Source organism: Pinus tabuliformis, chromosome 7 (genome assembly GCF_031772625.1).
Source record: "Pinus tabuliformis cultivar Carrire ecotype Pingquan chromosome 7, CPIR1, whole genome shotgun sequence".
In the NCBI taxonomy this organism is placed as follows: Eukaryota; Viridiplantae; Streptophyta; class Pinopsida; order Pinales; family Pinaceae; genus Pinus; species Pinus tabuliformis.
The window spans coordinates 1,847,204,076-1,847,217,101 of NC_142293.1; positions in this window are offsets into that span (position 1 = coordinate 1,847,204,076).

Below are 13,026 nucleotides of genomic sequence, written 5' to 3' on the forward strand. Positions count from 1 at the left end.
ATTTGGAACCTCTTACTCATCACCAGTCGAATTCCCTGATCCAAGTGTCATTTTGGAAGCTTCCTGGGCGCTGACACCTTGAGGAATGACTGTGCCACTTGTCCAAGTATGCTCAGCGCAGGTGGCCTTCTTTGCAGTTGACATTCAGCGCAGGTACAGAGTGGAGCACTTGACATTCAGCGCAGATGCTCAGTGGAGCAGTTGACATGATCCAGAAATTGCTTGTTTTTTAGTGTTTTCAGGTGGAGAACTGTTATTCAGTGTTGTGGTTTGCTGACCTTGTTCCTCTAGGGGTAGGAACAACATGTTTAGGGACTTTGGATCCCTTAGATTATGGACATTTCATGCTTCATGCTGTAAGGCACAAAAATGTCTATAACACATCTAATTCGACTTCATGAACGAAATTGGCAGTAATAGAAAACCTAAAAATGCATTTCCTTGTGACTTGAATATTTGCATCCTTGGTTATCCAACCCAACAAATACGGTTTATGATGAGGCACAGTTTCTAGATTCAATTTCTTGACCAAGTCTGCAGAAATTAAATTTTCCCGGGATCCACTGTCAAAAAGCATATCAATCTTGGTGTGTTTAGAAATAAATCGGATATGGAACAACTCAATTATTTTTTCCTCATTTGAAGCATTATTGGAGTTATTTGTTGCGTTGGTGCTTGCCACGGCTTCCTATTTGTTTGATTTTTCCACGGCTTTTCCTTTAGTGATTGTGGTTGCAATCTTTGACTCATCACCTTAGTCAAAACCCAAGTCTTGTTGTACAACAACTTTTGTCTTATGTTTCCCTTTATTGTTAGATTTCTTCGGTCTTAATTCAGGATGAAGCTTCCAGCAATGCGCTTCATCATGACCCTCTTTGGAAAAATCCTTGCACACAGTTTTCTCTCCTTATTTCATAACAGAAGCATTTTTCTTCTTCTTTCCTTTAAATTTCTTCCCTTTTTCACCACTCTGGAATGGCTTCTTCTTACCTTCTTCTTGTAAAATTTTCCCTCTTTCTTCGAGGTGTGTAGCTTGAACACAGAGCTCATCAACATTCATGGGATTAAACATAAGAATTGTGTGTCGAATATAGCTATTCAAACCTCCTATATATTTCAACAAAGTATATTGTGACTGCATGTCTACTCCTAGCATAAGAGCTCTTCTCCTAAACTCTTGAGTATACTCTTGCACATTTTGACCTTTTAACTATCTTAAATTTTTCCAATTCATGATAGCTTTTTGCATATGGGCTAAAGGGTAGAATTTTCTTTTTATAGTAGAAATAAAATCAGACCAAAATAGAGATCTTACCATGTTTTTTGATCTTGTCTTGAGTACTTGATTCCCACCACACAAGTGTTTTACCCTCCATTCTCAATGAAGCCAACTAAATTTTGATATCATCGTCTTAAAGGTTCTAAATTCTACAATACACCTCCAACTAACAAATCCAGTTATCCAACTTTTCTACATTAACTTCTCCATTGTACATAGGCAAATTGAATTTAACATCAAGCCTTAGAAAAGGTGATTTACTAGTTCCTTTTGCAGAATGATGATGAGTATGAGTAAGGCTTTTATTAGTGGAAGAGTGTGAAGATGCTTGTGAAGTAGAAGATGAAGAATATGGTGGAGAGGATGGATGCTTGTCTCCATTCCCATTACCTCCTTTTCCATTAACTCCTCTTGAAGAGAATTCTCCTTTGGGAGGTTTGGAACTTTCCCCTTGCAATCTGTTATTCATCTATTCGTAGAGGACCTTCACCATCTCTGTCATATCAAAGAAAACCTTTCTGAAGTTCTTCTCATCTTCTATCATGATATGTCCTCCTTCATGAGACATGGTCTCTGAAGATTCAACTGCAACTTTTGCAACTTGAGGATGTAATTGTGTAGAAGACTTTGGCAACCTTTCTCTTCTTCCACTTGACCCAACTTCAAGGCTTCCAACCAACTTCCCTTCTCCTCTTTTGAGTTTTAACCTTGTTAGCATGACACAAAATTGCAAACAATTAAATCCTCCTTTCTCAAAGAAAATCTAGTAAGAAAAAATCAATGCTCTGATACCAACTTGATCTGAAATGGAACATATTAGTAATGTTGTGCTAATTCCCCATTCAGAATAAAACCCAAGATGCTTATCATTTTCTTATAAAGTGCTTAAGGATTCACCATGTTTTCTTAATTCACTGATTCCCATGAGAGTTTATTTTGTAAATGTTATAAACAATTTAACATAAAACATATCCTGAACAACAGCAAAATAATAACAATGAACATAAAAATACAACACAAAACACAGAGATTTGATGAGGAGTTCACCCCTCCTGGGTTACGTCTCCTTGGTCCAGCCTCCAATGCTTGGGCCTCTTTATTATGCTCAAAATTACAACAAAAGTGTGTTTACAAAGCTCAAATGCCTCTGAAACCTATATTAATGAGTTCAGAATTCTCAAAAATGGCTATCTAGCCTCTTTTTGCATCCAATTTGGATAAGAATTGAAGAAGTTATGACTTCTCCTAGTTCTCCCACTATTTGTTCCACAAATTGCTCCAAAACCGACATAATCCTACAAATTCGCTCCAAAATCCACTAACTAAGTGAGAATTTGGCCGCACCGTGGGCCATAACCCTTCGGCCATATCACAAATCGCAATTGGCGAGGTTTGGCAGACTGAAGGTCTCGTTAACGTGGGGGAATGTTGCGATAGAGATATTGTGAACCCAGCGGGAGTATAAAATGCAGCTCATAACATCTTGTGTCTAAGAACTTATTGCTCATCGCAATCAGCAATCGACGCGGGAACATAATCAATGGTATCGGCAACATATAAACTGCAACATAGAAATGTATTGCGTCTGGGTAGTCTATCGCGATCGGAACTTTATCACTCATCGCAATTGGCATTAATCCTTGTATAATATATATATCGGCAGGTATCGAGTGTAATATGCGACTGCGATATACCACATCGCAACCCGGACTATGCTGGGGGCCTATTCTATAACTCCTCCTTTCCTGCGATTGCGATATGCGATATCAAAATCGCAATTGGCACTGCCTAGGGGCCGATTCTTAACCTAATCCACCTGCGACCTATGATATGTGATATGCGATATGCAAGGGCCAATGGCGGACTACCAATTGGCACCTCCTCATTCACTGGGAACTTTGCCACGTCATTCAATCCTACCATGTAGACAAGTCAAACTTGAACTTTGACTTGCTCTAAATTTTGCATACAAGCTCAGATTTCAATGTCGTTCACACCATTGGATTCAAAATGACAAGCTCTTCGATCTAAAGTTGAGTTTGACAAAATTCTGACACTTTTATTTTTTAACATAAACTTGAGCACCTGATTAATACCTTAACTAGGGATGATGCCTAATGGTACATGGAATTGGACAAAGCACCCTACATTGATTTTTCATCCTTAGCTCAAACCTTCTTAACGCACTTATAGTTTCCTACAAGGTACGCTATCAATTATGACCTCTTGTCTAACTTCAAACAACGCAATGCCACCTTGATTTCTAATCATATTCACAAGTGGCATTGTCGCAAGAGATTGGTTAAAACGAAGCTTTCTAATGAGATCTTGCACAAATGGTTCATTAGATCCTTAAGAGCTCACACCTTCGAATATGTGTCTATGTTTAGAGTTTTCCTAAAGATGAAGCTATCTTAGCTTCCCAACAACTGGATTTAATTTCTTCACAGTCAGGTATGGTTTATGAAGTACTGCCCAATTCTCTTAGGCCTTCCATTGACCCACCAAAACCTACTCTTTACCTACACACTGATGGTGTGATAGGGTTTGTTTCTGACCTCGTGAGCTAACTTGTTTCCCAGCTTGGGAAATTGATCATTACATCACAAGTCGTAGCAAGTACGTCTAGTTCAACAAAAGAAATTTATTCTAAGAATTCCACGATGTTCTTACAGTGAATTCCGAAACACCTAAGAACAACCAACAACCTGGTGGTAAAAAGACCAAGAAAAATAAACAAAAAAATCAACCTGCTCAGGAATCTCAACCAAACCTGCAAAATCAAGGAGGGGGCATGACTAAACGTTGTCGAAGATTAATTTTTCTTGTAAAATTTGCCAAGTTGAAAAGTTAAATCACGAGTTCCCTTGAATGGATGAAGCTCATAGGTTTATTGCATCACCACAATCTACGCAACCACTTGTTGTTTTAACTCATCCATTCCCTACACAACCTCAGCAACAAATGATTGCACAACCTCCTCCACCTCTCCAAGGGGGAAACGAAGGGCCATATTTCAATCCTACAAATGGTTCATCTGTCCTTATGTGCCAAGAGAAAATTAATGTGACCACATGAGCTAAGTCTTATGATGTTCCTAAGTCGATTTCTTCTCCTTAGGACTCATCCACTCCACCTTCTTCCACTGGACCTCTCCCATTAGATAAGCCTATGGAACCTTTTTATCTCCCATCTAAGGGTGTTGTTGGTAAGACAACATAGAACCCATGTTCTTATGTTTCTTAACACTATAGTATTGTTGAAGATATTTCCCAAGCTCCTTGTGCCATGTCTTCCCTGGAGGTTTTGTAAATTTGTCCTCAGCAGCGCAAGGCGTTGCTGTCTGCGATCGATGGAGTCGACCCCTTTGACTCAAGCCTCATCAAGTTTAATGTTGACAAAGTTGCCACTCACCTTTCCCACCAAATCACATTCCATATTACCATGTGTATTATTCACAAAAATTTCATCACACATTCTCTTACACATTAGATATGCTTATGGAACCAGTTTATCACCAAACTAAGGGTGTTTTTGGTAAGACAACACACAACCCCTCCGCCCGAGCCGATCAACACTATAGTATTGTTGAAGATATTTCCTAGGCTTCCTGTGCCATGTCTACCCTGGAGGTTTTGCAAAGTTGCCCTCAGTAGCACAAGGCCTTTCTTTCTACAATCGGTGTAGTAGACCACTCTAACTCAAACCTCATCATGTTTAATGTTGAAAAAATTGTCATTCAACTTTCCCACTAGATCGCATTGCATATTACCATGTGTGTTATTAACAAAAATGTTCATTGCACTTTGGTGGATGAAGATTTTTCCACTTGTGTCATGTCATTGTCATGCTGGAAGGCTCTCGGCTTTCCAGTGCTTGCTAAGTCTAATACCACTCTTCAAGCATTTGATGGCCTTAATTTTATACCTAAGGGGGTTCTTCCCAAGTTTTCCATTGAGCTTGGTAGTAAAACCATATATATCGATGTCGAAGTAATTGATGCTCCTTTAGATTATAACCATATCTCTGGTCGTAGTTGGTTTATACCATGAGCACAATCATCTCTTCTGTATTTCATGTCCTTTCTTTCCTCGTGATTGAAATATTGTTACCATTGACCAACTTGATTATTGTGTACCATCAGCCCATATTTCCACTATGGGGAACTTAGTCCCACTTGTGGGAGATCACCCTAGTCAGTTTCAAAGTGTTGGTGTGAGCTTATTTAAAATCTCATCTCTTATTGGGGTATTTCATTAATTACCACCACCCGACATTTCTTCATTCTCTCCTAAATCTCTTATGAATATGGTCTCTTTTGGCACCTATGGACCCCATAGAGCTCCTATTCCTTGGATGGTTTCGCATACTCTTATGCATATTAAAAAAAAAAAAAAATTCCTCTGTCATCAAAATCCATGCGAGGGGGAAATACCATGTCGTGATCTCCCTGGAAATCCACTCCCTCATATGGGTAATCATCCACTGCCAATGATGCTACTGTCAACCACTTCTCGTATGTATTTGGGAACTAGTTGCTACTATGCACACCATCCTCCCTCATCATGAAATTGCAGCGCCTCATCATCTGATGCTCGGTTTGTGGTGGATATACCACAAAATGAAGTGACATTGGCCTCATGACCGAGATCTTCTCAAAAAATAAACTCATTAGTAAGTGATCTTAATGTTGGGAAAACTTGTTAATGCTATGCAAACTCCCACATCAGTATTAAAAAATGTGTTTAGGATCATCTCAAATTAACCAAAATGTGAAGGATTATGTGTCAAGTATTGAGTGTCTTTTATGAGCAATTTATGAGATTAATTAGTTGTTTAAAACACATATACAACAAGTAAATTTCATATAAATAAAACACAAAAATCTCATAACACAATGTTGATAAAGGAGTTCACCCCTCCTAGGCTACATCTCCTTGGACTTGCTTCAATGGTTAGGCCCTCTTTGAATTAATGGTCAATTCTCTAATTACATGCACATGCAATACTCCAATGTATTTGCAACCTAATCCATTAGATTCAAAAGACCCAAAAACCACAAAAATGACTATCCAAACTCTGCAATTGGACTTCAGTTGATCTACGCTTGACCTCCTCTCCTGGTGGCCCTAGGCTTCCTTAAACTTCAACGTAGAACAATCACGTATAAAAGTGCCTTTCTGCCTCTGCAAACTATTTTATTATGTTCAAAGCATCCAAATCATCTAGGAATGACTCTTTCTGAGCCAAAATTGGTCGAAAATGGAAGAAGTTATGGTCTCTTCAGTTTTCCCTAAGAAAACTCCACCAAATCTAGAGAAACTCCAGTTAACCCCGCCAAATTTGGAGTAGTGTCAGATTTAGTGGGCCTGCCAAACCACTGCCAAACTAATCTTCCATTAATTAAGGATAAGCATGATTAATTAACACTAATAACCAATTAGTGTTGGCACTGGTTCTTGGTTATGAGGTATGGTCGCATGTGGAGGGGGCTGGCCCACGAGGCTAGCTCCTTACCTCCAAACTTTGGTGCTTTAACATTTAAATAAAAAGTGTGCCCATAGTATATTAAGAAGAAATGGTGCGGCATAGTGGTAACATGTTGGGCTTGTGTGGGAGAGGTCACGATTTTAATTCCCCAACCTTCCAAAACAATTTTACCCAACCTTTGAGAGGGCATGTGGTGGCCACTAGGCTTGCCATGTGTCAGCCTCTCATTGGTCCACCTAAAATGCTCTAGAACAAATAACGTGTCGACACTTGTCACCATTTTATTGAGCCACCTGTTGGAATATTCTAGGAATGTTCCAAGGAATATTCCCTAGAATATTCTTTTTGCTGACTGGGTTGTATGGATGCCTAGTCAGCATCCTAGTCAACCTATACCCAAAATTTGTCTATTTGATAAAACGATTAGAACGTGATATCTTTCTCATACGAGCTCCATTTTGAGTGAAATGAGTTGTGTTGGGATCGTATCGCCGATACCAACACTGTCGTTTAGGTTTTGAGCAATTCCGATCACTTTGATTTTTGAGCAAATTTTTGCCCATAATCCAGATTTTGATTAGTAAGCTCCAATAGCCAAAGTTTTTGAGCTTCCCTCTCTTCATTTTGGTAAGTTGTTCCTTAACATTGGCCAACATGCCTTCACACTAGTTGAACAAGGTAGGTTGCATGAATCTAAGCACTAACTCCATATAGGGTTTGGTTACATAATAAGGTGTTGTTGCTCCTACTACTCGAGTCATAGTGTATGCTAGGGTTTGGAGTGTGATGTCAGCGAGGTATTCAATCATGATTTTATCCTTGACCCTTTGAGCCCCATATCTACAATTTTGTTGTATATAGCTTTGTATTGTTTCTCCACTTGTACTACGTACCCCTGCCAACGCCATTAGAGCACCTCGCCTTGACAAACCGATGAGGAAATAAATGTCCTCCATCTCTATGGAAAATGACTTCGGCCCCACAATAAATTGTTAGGTGTCTACATCCCACTAGCAAATTATTTCTGGAAGTAGAAAGGGTTGGTTCGTCATGTGGGGGATCTTGAAAAAATTGTATAACAAACAATTCCTCAGTGCATCCAACATTGGGTGATGGGTCGTGACCTGCATCTCATTGAATGTATGATCTCTCTCTCTCCATTCAATGATGGTTTCTCCTGCACTCAGAAAGAAAACATCATCAGTCACAACCGCAGTTGAAAATATGATTTCTCACTATAAAATTTATTTTTAGGTACAAAAGAGAAAAAAACTTAAATTTAACCCTAACTGCACCTTTACAACGAGCAATTTTCAATTGCAATGACACGAAATATGTTGCATCCATGCAGTTGGACCCTTTCAACCGAGATTTGCCCGCTCTGTGCGTGTGGGCGAGGGATTTCCTTCATGAAAATTAATCTTTCTCCTAAAATGCGACTACGGCCTAAGAAAACCTGCATTTAAATTGATAAACAGAAGGATAGATCTACTTACCTAGATGGTGAAGCTTCTTCTTTGGCTACTCTTGCTCCTCCTTGCCCTTGCACCACCAAGCTTGGAAGTTCTCTCCACCACTCTTCTTCAACTCACAATGATCAAATGAGGAGGTGTCATCTCTTTTTATCAAACTTTTTGGAATCTTTAGAGAATATTCCTTTTTTAAATTTTTGGGCTTCAGAGGGTTTTTGCTTTATAATTCTTTTTCCTAGTTCACATTTGTAGGAGTTTGGCGAGATTCCTTTTAGTGTCACTTTTTTAGGGTCCTTTTTACAACAATGGGCCTAAGGTATGATCTCTTTCTTGGCATATAAGGGTAGGTCATTTTTTTCCATTTTCGTTGCATTTTGACAATCAATGTTGTGTTATTGCCTTAGGTCTAACCTCGTCAAGTTACAACTTTTGCCTCTTTCCTTTATGCATGTCATCACTTAGCAGTAGAGCTTACCTCGTCATGGATACCCTAGTTAACACCCTTTTTCCATGATGGTGTCCATGCAATTGATTTTGTTCTCTTTTCAAAATCCCTCCTTCTGACCTGCCATGACCTTGAAACTGAGTCTCATGTCCTCTTCTTTGTCATATCTTTGGTTATACCCTAGGAGGATTCCAACAATTTTATCCCTTGTTATCACAACTTTTTATCAACCTATTTTTGTAGATTCAGCCTTGGTTTCTCTCTTCCATTGTCATCATCTTCTTGGCCTAGAATCCACTTTCAATTGGTGTTTTACACTTTCTAGGAAGAACTGCTGCAATTAGTGATCCTATTAGCCAACCTCTTGTCCTCGTTAGGAAAAGGTGGTGAAATGGTTGTAACTTTACATCAATTGTATAAGGGATTTATGTTACACATCACAACCAACCCCTCACTGCCATCCTTATGAATGGATACATTATTTTAAAATTTTATTTTATTTTTATTTATATTTAAATTTAATTTTTTTTATTTAATTTTTAAACTATTTTAATTTTTTGTTTTTCCAAATTTTTTGTTCTAAAATTTTTCTATATGTTTTTTAATTTTGTTATAGGTTTCTTTCTCATTCATATATATATGAGTTTTTATGAAAAAATAAAATACAACTTTTTGTAAAGTGTTTTTGTAATAGATTTTTTTTTTTTTTAAAGCATAATTTAATTAAGAAATTAAATGGTTTTTTTATGAACACTTTTCCTATTCAATTTTGCCTTCAATTTAGAAGAGAATTTTAATAATCATAAGTTTAAGTTATTTAATCTATAGAGTTTGAGTGCTCCCGAGGTTTTTAAGGGTGTTGAACTTATTTATGCATTCAAAAACAAATTTTAAATAACAACTCATAATCTTGTCTGAAATTCTATTATCAAATTCCAGTGGATAAAACCATTTCATATATTAGCTAGACTAGGCCATTTTTTTGGTGGAAAGAGGGCAACAGGGTGGGGAGGGAGATGTGTCCTTTTTTAATATCTAATTTGATTTTTCTTTATATATATATATATATATATATATATATAGAGTTAGAAATATTAAAAATCTGCATTATGCTATCATTTCTTTAAAATGGATTTTTATGATTTTGTTTACATTGGTAATGATTTTATAGACCATAGTTAAAAAAACGTTGCAATTTTAATGCTCCATTAAGAAAGGGGGCCAAGTTGTTCTTTCAAGAGAGCTTGAATTTTAACATTAAAAAAAAATGGTAGAACCACTCTGATTTAGATGTTGATTTTCAAGGTTTTTTGTAGTCGTGATATTTTATATTTAATACCATGGCTAAAAAATGTTGGAATTTCAACCCCCAAGAAAAAGGGCGATGCTACATCACCACTTTTTCTTTTGGGGTGTTTTTCCATGTTTTCTATAATCATGATATTGGGCTTTTAATGTCATGGCTAAAAAATGTTAGAATTTTAGTACTAAAAAAGGGTGATGTTGCATCATCACTTTTACATTTGGGGTGCTTTTTCATATTTTTAGGCAAAAATATGAATTTTTAGGGCTAGAGTTCTCGTTTTGAGGGCACAATTCTTGTAAAGTTGATAACTTTGTTCTTCATAGAATTTGAAATTTGGGTGCACCAAAGGAGATATTTCATCAAATGAGACCAATGAATTTACTCTTGAGATATCGCAATGACACTATTTCATCCAAGAGTAGAACTCCAACTCACATTTTTAGATTCGTACTATCCCATTTTTTTTCATGTCACATACACCTAATGGAGGAAAATAAAGTAATGTTGTAATGTAATAGATAACACATACATTCAAGAAAGGGAATACATCATGCTACCCATAAAAGTACTCCAGACAATCTTGTGAAAAGTGTAAGTTTTAAACTTTATAAAGAAATACAATGCAAAAATAGATTCTTAATGAAAATAAAAGAAATACAACGTAAATCACATAATACACAGATATTTATCCTAAAACCACAAATTTTGAAAACTAATTTACCATCTAAAGCTACACTTTTATTTTTTATCATCATCCAACTTCATTGTTTACAACACAATACGTATGATCTCGAAACATCCAAACACCCTAATCCATTAACTCAAATTATATTACAACCATAATTATTTAACTAAAATTATAATACTATACGTTGAACCACCATTTCTCACAAAATTACTAAATGTGAAAACCATATGTTGAAAACCACAAAAAATAGATACAAAAAATTGTCCAATTTTTTCCAAAGATGATTGGGTAAGAATGATTATTTCCTTCCCTGTGACCCCCTACTGCACCCATATAAATCATGTGTGGAACTAATATGCAAAGAATAAAAAACATACCCAAATTATATTTATTCATCAAAGATACTTATACAATTAACGAAATGATGAGATCATTTCTACATAATCCACCTAATCATTTGGTAGGTTCTTTAACACATTTATCATTCACCATTTACTTATATATATACATTCATATATTTAGATGTTATATTATTGCATTATATGGTGAGAGACCCTCTAATAATAATATATTATTAGTTTATAATAATAATTATGTCATAAGCACAATGTTAGCATTGTTATGATTATAAGGAATCAATAATCGTTTTATGGATGCTTCACTATTATATCTCAATGCTTGTATAACTTCAGTGGATCTAATGGTTAAGAACATGTGTTTCCTCTTAAGAGGCTACATGTTCAAATATAGAGAGGGATAGAGTATGTACACCTCCTTAGATTTGCTTTACTAGAAATTGCATGGAGCTGGTACTAGAACCTGAAAGACAATATTAGTAGCAACTCGTGACTTGGCAAATGCAAGACATTTAGAGACACTAATTCTCCTACTCAAGTGGGACATCGTCCCCTCATGTTGCATCACAAATGCACCAATATTAATTTCTCAACATGTACAAACTTTATTTAAACTTGTAATTTTTTATGAAAAAATATCTGCTCTTAATCATTAGACCCACTCAATCTATATTATACTCATTCATAAATTTTAATAATCAAATCATCATGTAGAAAAAAATTACTCATCTCAATTTTTATTATTATTATAAACTAATTACTATCTAACTTAATTATCACTTAAAAATTAAATTATAATTATAATAGCATTATTAATAAATTATTTATTTATTAATTTAAAAGGTATATCAGTTATATTCAATTTCAATGTCAACTCCCACCATTTGTATGGGAATAGTTTATGAAACCGATTGAAAATACATAACAAAAGTAATTGAAATTTGTCTTTCTTATATTATGTTATATTATATTGCTTTGTCTTTCCTATATTATGTTATATTATATTATAATTGACAAAGCTATTATATTATGTTATATTATAATTGACAAAGCACGTAGAGGTATTTTCAGATTTTATTGTCCAATTTTTTTTTTTCTGGTAAACTTTTTATTCTCCAACTTTTTATATTAAAGATTATATTTTATATATAAAATTTAGAATGTAAGTCGTGCATGATATGACGGCTGGGGCGGATGGCTTTCGCTCCCCCAGCCGAGTTCGATCCCTGCGGAGGATCTCTCGTTTCGGCGATATATATGACGGCTTTGCCGTATAATCAGCTGGCTTCGGCCGTATTTCTGACTGGCTTCGGCCATAATGTAATCTGGCTTCGGCCGTATTCTGACTGGCTTCGGCCATATTGTAATCTGAGGGCTTCGGCCATATATATGGATTTCTCTCTGAAAAAAAATATAAAATTTAGAATACTTTAAAAATATATTTGTTATTATATTTTTAAATTTAATAAATTAAAGTGAGTTAGCGTGTAAATGAAGGAGATTTATGATTATTTTATGTAAACATAATTAAATCGTTTGATGAACCACTTCATAAAAGCAAGTGTCATTTATGTCTAGCGTTTATAATAATAAAAAATTAAAAAGTTACTTAAGGAATTTTCATTCAAAAGTAGACGAAATTAAAATCTGTCGAAAGGCTTTTAAAACTATAGAGCATCATATTCTTAATTTACTAAAATGAAAAGACTCAACATGTTAAAGCAACACTTTTTATTAAAAGATTTCTAAAGTTTTATGCTATTTCTAATTACCAAAAAGTTTGATTGAATCTATACGTTTATGGATAATATATATATGTCTATTTCGCTTTTATGTCCATTTTAGGGATTTGTCATTTGATCATGTTTCTCCTGAGCTGACATAGTTCAGAGTCCATTCTTATCAACGGAAAGTAATAATAATTTATTAACATAAATTTTATGATAATGGATATTACATGAAAAAAGTATATGAAAAATTATTTCATATT